This window comes from Gorilla gorilla, chromosome 5, assembly GCF_029281585.2.
Source record: "Gorilla gorilla gorilla isolate KB3781 chromosome 5, NHGRI_mGorGor1-v2.1_pri, whole genome shotgun sequence".
Classification (NCBI taxonomy): domain Eukaryota; kingdom Metazoa; phylum Chordata; class Mammalia; order Primates; family Hominidae; genus Gorilla; species Gorilla gorilla.
This window is the reverse complement of record NC_073229.2, coordinates 134,713,420-134,721,970: the sequence shown is the minus strand read 5'-3', so window position 1 is coordinate 134,721,970 and position 8,551 is coordinate 134,713,420. Positions and strand designations below refer to the sequence as shown.

The window sequence follows — 8,551 nt, the reverse complement described above, 5'->3', positions numbered from 1 at the left end:
TTTAGACTGGACTTTTTAAGTGAATTTTGGTGGGTAGGGGGCTGAGGAGCTAGGGATTGCTGATTGGTTGAGAAGTGATGGGTGCAGTTATGGGACAAGGAGATGAAGGAATCACATTTCTGTGCTGGATTGGCACCTTGGGGCTGGGGTTCTGCAGACTCATTGACGTCAGGCATTCTGCTGGAATGCAGGATCTGAAAAATACCTTAAGCAATTTTTCAGTAAAAAGGTCCAGTGTCACAGATTCTCTCTATAGGAACAATGAGGGAGCAGGTGGTCCGTGTGCTACATGACTCTCAGTTAGCGAGCAACTGCAGGGAAGTGGGTCAAAGTGCACCAGCACACCCTGGTCAGTGCCTAGCTATAACTCTGCCTAGAGCCTGGCTTGACATTCTCGTTAACCCTGTGAGAGTGCTTTCAGTGCGGTGCCGAGAGAGTGTAATATTAATAGATCTCACCCAGGGTGGGGTGAAATGTCTGAGGCCAGACATTCATTTCCCATCTTCTCACCTGGCATTTTGAGATAACCACTGGCTACTCTTTGGACTCTGGTCCCTGAAAAGGAGCCAGTTTGCTTCCTGAACTAAACCAGTGCCCTGAGATGGAAGCAGGATATTATATAAACCACCACCACCAAACAGCATACCAGGAAAACACAACTCAGATCTTCCTGGCTCTTCCACTAGCTGTGAGACATGGGGCAAGGCTCCAGATTCAGCTGGGCCTTTATTAACCAGCCCTGGAGTTAAATCATCAACCCAGAGGTCTGTCCTAGCCCTGGAGCCCAAGGAGACCCCTGATTATGCAGCAAGCAGGGTGAGTGTTCATGGATATGTCCTTCCCAGTTACAGAGAGTATTTCAGAGTCAGCAAAGCTCAAAATGCCAAACCACACCAGAAGTGACAAGGACAATTTAAAAATCCAGTGAGCGCATTAGATAATTAAAACTATTCAGACTCTCAACTTTAAGGATTCTTTTTTTCTTTTTTTTAGATAAGATTTTGCACTGTGGCCCACCCTGCAGTGCAGTGGCACGATCACTGCTCACTGCAGCCTTGCCCTCCCAGACTCAAGTGATCCTCCCACCTCAGCCCCCTGAGTAGCTGGGACTACAAGTGCATGCCACCATGCCTGGCTAATTTTTTATTTTTTTACTTTTCGTAGAGGCAGGATCTCACTATATTGCTCAGGCTGGTCTCCAACTCCTAGACTCAAGCGATCCTCCTGCCTCAAACTCCCAAAGTGTTGGGATTACAGACAGGCTGGAGCCACCACACCCAGCGGGGATATTTTTAAGGCAGAAAAAACGATAAATATGTGACCAGTGGGCAGGGATTTGTTAATTCTTTTAACCCAAGTCGGGGCTACTGTCCAGGCGATACGCCAAACCTGGGCTGGCTTCCATCCCAAAGTGGACTTTGATGCCTCACCACTCAACGTGCTGGCCTTTGGGCCAGCAACATCACCATCTCCCGGGAGCTTGTTAGAAATGCAGAACCTCGGCTGGGTGGGGTGGCTCATGCCTGTAAACCCAGCACTTTGTGAGGCCAAGGTGGGTGGATCACCTGAGGTCAGGCGTTCGAGGCCAGCCTGGCTAACATGGTGAAACCCCGTCTCTACTAAAATTACAAAAATTAATCGGGCGTGGTGGTGGTGGGGGTGCTTGTAATTCCAGCTAATCGGGAGGCTGAGGCTGGAGAATTGCTTGAACCCAGGAGGCAGAGGTTGCAGTGAGCCGAGATCACGCCATTGCACTCCAGCCTGGATGACAGAGCGAGACTCTGTCTCAAGAAAAAAAAAAAAAAGAAATGCAGAATCTCAGGCTCTCCCTCAGACCTACCGCATTAGACTCTGCATGTGAACAAGCTCCCCTGGTGAGTGGCGTGTGCATCAGTGTTTGAGAAGCACTGGCCTGAAGGGTGTTGGGAGGCTGCCCACCTGTTTCAGGTGTGCTTTAAATATGGCACCTGTATCTGCATTGTACCAACTCAAAGGACCCAAAAAGTCATCTCCCTCTGAGTCTTCCGTTAACATAAATATCCTAAACTGGGGGTGGAAGGTGGGTGTCTGAATATTCCTGGTTTAGCAGTATGAGAATTCTTCAGCAATGAAGAAAATCTAATTTGCATTCCTAAATGGCACAAAGTCTGTTTCCTTTATGGCTTTGTCTTTGTTTCATCAAATTTACCCTCTGTGGTCCATATCTGAGACCAGTCAGCTCTGTACACCAACCGAGTTAAGGCCTGCCTCGCTCCTCCAGCCAACCAGCAAGTGTGGGTGCCACGCTGGGTGCCAGGGGGTGGAGATGGATAGCATATGATCCCTAACCTTGAGGGTGCCTTTGTTTTGCTTTGAGTTTTGGAATTTCATAGACTTGGAACTCAGAGTCAAGTTCAGCTAAAACAGCTGAACGTCCCCAAGCTTCCTGCAGAAACTCCCAAACCATGAACTTCGCCCATGGTTCTGAGTCAAAGCCATAATCTAGCCAAGTCTCACCTTCATCTGAATCAAAGAGCATGTCTGAAGTGATAGTTTTAACTTCCTATTCTGATGGTAGGGAGGATGGTAGGAAGGATGGGGGGGTGAGTTCTTTGTCCTTGTGGATTTCTGATTTTTTTTTTTTTAAATTATTTTTGTTTTTTGTAGAGACGGGGTCTCCCTATGTTGCCCAGGCTAGTCTTGAACTCTAAGGCTCAAGTGATCCTCCTACCTTGGCATCCCAAAGCGCTGGGATTACAGGCACCAGCCACTGCACCTGGCCTGTTGTTGTTGTTTTTTATTTTTGTTTGTTTGTTTGTTTGTTTTTGAGACAGTGTCTTGTGCTATCACCCAGGCTGGAGTGCAGTGGTGCAATCATGGCTCACTGCAGCCTTGACCTCCTGGGCTCAAGTAATCCTCCCGTCTCAGCCTCCCAAGAAGCTAGGACTACAGGCAAGCACCATCATGCTCGGCTACATTTTTATTTCGGTTTGTTTGTTTATTTATTTATTCTTCATAGAGATGGGGGTCTTCTTATGTTGCCCAGGCTGGTCTCAAACTCCTGGACTCAAGTGATCCTCCTGCCTCGGCCTCCCAAAGTGCTGACATTATAGGCTTGAGCCAATGTGCGTGGCTGGATTTTTGATTCTTAATCTTGGCTGTACCCAGGAATCTAAAAATGTTTATGCCTAAACTGCAACCCAGGTCAGTGCAAGAACATTTGCATAACAAAGAAGTTAACCGTTCTAAGTGCTTTTCATTTTGCTGAATCTCCACAACGCTAAGGAGTAGGTACTCTCATTACCTTCATGTTTGGATGAGGATTTTGGGGCTCTGGGGAGTTAAGTGACTGATTGAAGGTCCCTCAGTCTGTGAGGGGTAGAGCCAGGTGGTCTGTCAGTTTCTGCACTAGACTATTATGCTAAAGTGCTTCAAATTGGCCCCCAAGTGCCCTTACACATCTCCCCAGGTGTCCATAGAGGGTTAAGCACCTCTGCTATAGACTCAGCAGGAGCCTGACCCGCTCTTGACTCCAGTCTCATAGAATCTATGCTCCCCCAGGTAAGAGGTGGCTGCCAGGCCTGGGGTGGGGGTGACACCTCAATTGTGCAGCCTCAAATCAGAGCAATGCCCCTGGTTTTGTTCCTGCTGTCTAGCTTCAGGTGCTCACATCTCAGTGATGGCAAATCACTCCAAATTCATTTTGCCCCAGCCCTGATCTCTTTTCCCACCTTCTTTTCCTCTCCATCTTCTTTCCATCTCACTCCCTACCTTTAATCTCATCAATCTAAATAGGTTCACAGCACTGTTTATTGCCCACTGGATTGGGTTATAAATCCACCCAATTTATCACCCAGGGAGGCTGAGGCTGGAGAATTGCTTGAACCCAGGAGGCGGAGGTTGCAGTGAATTCTGCAACCTCCACCTCCTGGGTTCCTCCACCAGGCTTTCAAGGCCCTCTACATCTTCAGCTGGCCCAGGCTTTGTTTCCCTAAACCGACCTCTGCTCTCAGCCCCTCTGCTTGTCTGGGCCCTACCCTTCTTCCCTTGCCTGTGCTGGACTGACCCAGGCCCCAGCTTCTCCCTGCTCCCCACCTCCGGCCAACATGGAGCTCTCCAACCTCTCACTTAACACTTTCTGTCAACCCCACAAGCCTTTGATTAACTATTCTGCACTGTCTTCTGATTGTTTCAGAGACATTAGTCTATCTTACCAACAACACCAAGGACAGGGACTATAATAACTAGTTCTTGTGTTTTCCCTGCAGCATGAAACACTAAGCTAAACACATCAAAAATTTGCAATAAATGCTTGCGGAATTAGATTTATGGACAGACTTAGAAACCAGGCTGATTTAACCTTTTTCCTGGAGGTGATTGAGAAATATGGGGTGGGGGATGGTCTTTGAGGGGGTTGGGACAGTGTCACAGTTGAATACTGGGCAGGCTAGATGCTGCAGTTGAGTACTGGGCAGGCTAGATGCTGGACAGGACACAGGAGACAAGGAAGTCTGGATTGCAGGGTGCAGTGAGATCGATGTGTAAGGGCTATCTATTGTGTATTGGTTATCTAGTGCTGTGTAACAAACAACCTCCAACCTTAGTGGCTTAAAATAACAAGTGTTCTTTTGAGAATTTGAGAACAGCTGTTCCCCTGGCTGGCAGTGCAGAGGTATCATGATTCCTGGAGTTACTGTAGAAGATATGAATCAGCAGGAGTTCATCAGAGCTCTAGTAGCCTTCCTCAAAAAGTCCAGGAAGCTGAAAGTCCCCGAATGGGTGGATACCACCAAACTGGCTAAGCGCAAAGAGCTTACTCTCTGAGATGAGAACTGGTTCTACACATGAGCTGCTTCCACAACGTAGCACCTATACCGCCAAGGTGGTGCTGGGGTTGGCTCCATGACCAAGATCTATGGGGAATGTCAGATAAATGGTGTCCTGCCCAGCCACGTCAGCCGAGTCTCCAAGAGTGTGGCCCACTGGGTCCTCCAAGCCCTGGAGGGGCTGAAAATGGTGGAAAAGGACCAAGACAGGGGCCACAAACTGACACCTCAGGGTCAGAAAGATCTGGACAGAATCACTGGATAGGTGTCAGCTGCCAACAAGAAGCATTAAAACAAATGATCCTGGGTTAATAAATTGCCTCATTCATTAAAGAAAAAAAGAGAATTTCAGAGCAGCTTAGTTGGATGGTTCTGAATCAGGGAATCTCATGAGGTTGTAATCATGATGTCAGTTGGGGATTCAGTTATCTGAAGCCTTGATTGGGGCTGCAGAATCTGCTTCCAAGCTCACTCATGTGCATGGCTGTTGGCAGGAGGCCTCAGTTCCTTGCCATGTGGTTGTTTATAACACAGCAGCTCACTTCCCCCAGAGCAAGCAACCTGAGAGAGAGAGACAGAGAGGGCAGGGCAGGGGAGCATGAAGTCTCTGATGACTTAGCCTTGGGAGTGACAACCATCACTTCTACTGTGTTCTATTGGCCACACAGACCAACCCTGAGTCTATGTGGAAAGAGACTACTCAAGGGCATGGACACCAAGAAGGAAGCTCATTAGGGCCTATCTTGGAGGCTGTTTCCACCAGGAAACATAAGACCCTGGCTCAAACCCACTTGAGGGATGGAAAAGGAGGGGAAAGAGTCTCAAAGGACTCCAGCCTGGAGCCTGGAAATTGAGGGGTCTCCTTTTCAAAAAGGCCTTTCTTGACTACTCTGGCCAAACACTGCCCACCACCCTCACATCACTCTCAGGTTATCCCATATACATTCTTTGCACTTTTCACTCTGAAATTGCCTTTCTTGCAGATTTGTTGTATCTTTCCCATTAGGAAATAAACTCCTTATAAGCTGGGAGCCTGCCTTGTTCATGCTGTGTTCCCAGTACCTAGTATGGTGCATGACATGTGGTGGGTATCAATACATATATATCTAATGAACAAATGAATGACACCTGGGGGAAGGGACACGCCCCTTTGCCTAGGGGTGGGAGTTTGCACTTTGCACAAGGATGGGGCGAGTGGGGCTGAAATCCAGCTGGCGCCCTGCACTGAAGTCTTGTCCTGGGACAAAGCCTTCCTCCACTGAATACCTGAGTCCTCTCAGCTGGGTCTGCCTCAATCCTACAAAAGGGCCATATGTGCTAGCAGAGGTAGGGGGATCCTGCCAAAATGTTGGGGTGGAGGCTGCAGTCCATAGTGCTATCCCAGAGATCTTTTTATTCTTATTTTTTATTTTTGGAGACAGGGTCTTGCTCTGTCACCCAGGCTAGAGTGCAGTGGAGTGATCATAGCTTGCTGCAGCCTTGAACTCCTGGGCTCAAGAGATCCTCCTGCCTTAGCCTCCCCAGTGGCTGCGACTATAGGCGCATGCCACCGCACCTGGCTCAGAGATCTTTCTGAAGCTCACTCTACTTTTCCTGTGGTTCTAGCCCTTTCCTTCCTGTTTGAGGCTCCCTTAGGGTATAAAAGTCACTCTGCAGTGTCTCCTCTAGAGTAAATAAACCATTCTCTTGAGGTCCTTTTCTGCCTCAACCATTTCACCTTCTCTGTGACTTTACGAGCTTGACTTAACAGGAAGTTCACCTTCTGGCTTCTGTTAAATAGTATTGTCTGGACTGGCAGCCTCCGCTTTGCTGAGCGTAGAACCCAGAGGAAGAAGTGGACACTCTAGTTTGAGTTTGGCCATTAAAACAGAAGGAACATTGATCAACACAGGACCTACTTCATTTCATAGCAGCTACACACAGTCGTGACAATTTCTTACCTTTCTATGGTGGTTTATGGTTGTAAACAGCTTTTCCATACTTCAGTTCTCAACAGGAAACTGTCATTACCACTAGCTAAAAAGCATTTACTGAGCACCTGTTGCATGCAGAAGGTGCTGTGATAGGGAATATAGTTATGACAAGAGAGATGATAAGTTATTTATCTCCCAAATTTATTGTTAGGTAAGAAATGTGAGGAGCAGAACACTGGGTATGGTCAATTTCTATTTGCATAAAAAAAGTATTATACAAGGAAACATGCTCTCACCTGGCCAACAGAAAGGTGGCTGTTTCTTGAGAGGCCTCACAGGATAGTATTATTGGTGAAACAACCATAGTGCAGGGGCTGGCCTTCATTAAAAATAAAAAAATAGATGTATATATATTTTTATATGGCTTGGTATCTTCGGGAGAATACACAAGAACCTGACTACTTTGGTTACCTTTGGGTGGCTGGGATGAAAAGAAAACTTACTTTTCATTGTATTCTTTTGTACCTTTTGAATTTTGTACCACATACGCATATGAAAACATAATAATGTGTAATTAAAGGAAATGATGAGATTTAAAAATAGAGCATTGTTAAAAGCCACATAATCTGTAAAGTAGAATATGTAATGTAGATATTTTTGTCTCTAAAAATGTTGTGGGCTGGGCACGGTGGCTCATGCCTGTAATCCCAGCACTTTGGGAGGCTGAGGTGGGTGGATCACGAGGTCAGGAGTTTGAGAACAGCCTGTCCAACACGGTGAAACCCCGTCTCTACTAAAAATACAAAAATTAGCCAGGCGTGGTGGCGAGTGCCTGTAGTCCCAGCTACTCGGGAGGCTGAGGCAGGAGAATTGCTTGAACCCAGGGGGACAGAGGTTGCAGTGAGGTAAGATTGCACCACTGCACTCCAGCTCTGGGTGACAGAGCAAGACTCTGTCTCAGAAAGAAAAAAAATTGTTGTGGTTTGTGTCTTTTAGTAACTTTACTGGAGTGATTAACCAAAGCAAAACATGTAGGTATTTGCTTCCTCTCTGTCTGGGCCTCTGCCTTGGCCACTTGGGCTTCCTAACAACATGGCAGCTGGGTTCCAAGAGTAAGTGTTCCAAGAGGCCTGGAACGGAAGCTGCAGGGCTTCCCGTGATCTAGTTTCAGAAGACCTACGTGGTCATGTGCACCATATTTTATTAGTCAAGTAAGTCACTAAAGCCAGCCCAGATTTAAGAGAAGGCAAATTGGGTGCACCTTTCAGTATGAAAAGTTCCAAAGAGTTTGTGTCCATCCCTAATCTGCCACACACAGAAGCAAAAGCAAGCATGCAAACAAACAAAACAGAGGACTAACACAGTGTTGCCAGGTTTTATTTTGACAAATAGAAATATTAAAAAGCAACACCAAAAAATGTTGTCATCCACTACCACATTGTCACATCTGTTTCTTAAAAGTAAGTACTTTTCTTCCACCAAAAAAAGTAGAAAGGACATAGTTCCAGAACAAATGGCAGTTCTTTAAATAGAACAAGTTTAGCTTAATGAAAAACTTGCTATGCTGTACTTATTTTTTCTCATTTCAGACCAGGTAGAAAACTAGGTCATGGAGAAATTGTCCATTGGCAAACCACCAGGTGCAAGGCATGAGCACCTCCGCAGTGCCGAGCAGCAGTTCTCTACTGCTGGTTTGCATCCAGGCTCTCCATGAAACCTGTGTTCTGTTGGCTTCCGGGATTTACCTCCCTAATCAGCTCCCAGTTCCCAGGGAGGTGCCAATGGGCTTCTAGGCAGAAAGATCTGCCTGCTCTCTAGGGTTTCCATGGCACC

The 8,551-nt window shown here is 46.9% G+C and overlaps 1 pseudogene; it reads left to right on the top strand.

Annotated features, from left to right (window-relative positions):
- Nucleotides 1-261: 261 nt before the first annotated feature.
- Nucleotides 262-5,097, top strand: LOC101136266 (small ribosomal subunit protein eS19-like; annotated as a pseudogene).
- Nucleotides 5,098-8,551: the final 3,454 nt, after the last annotated feature.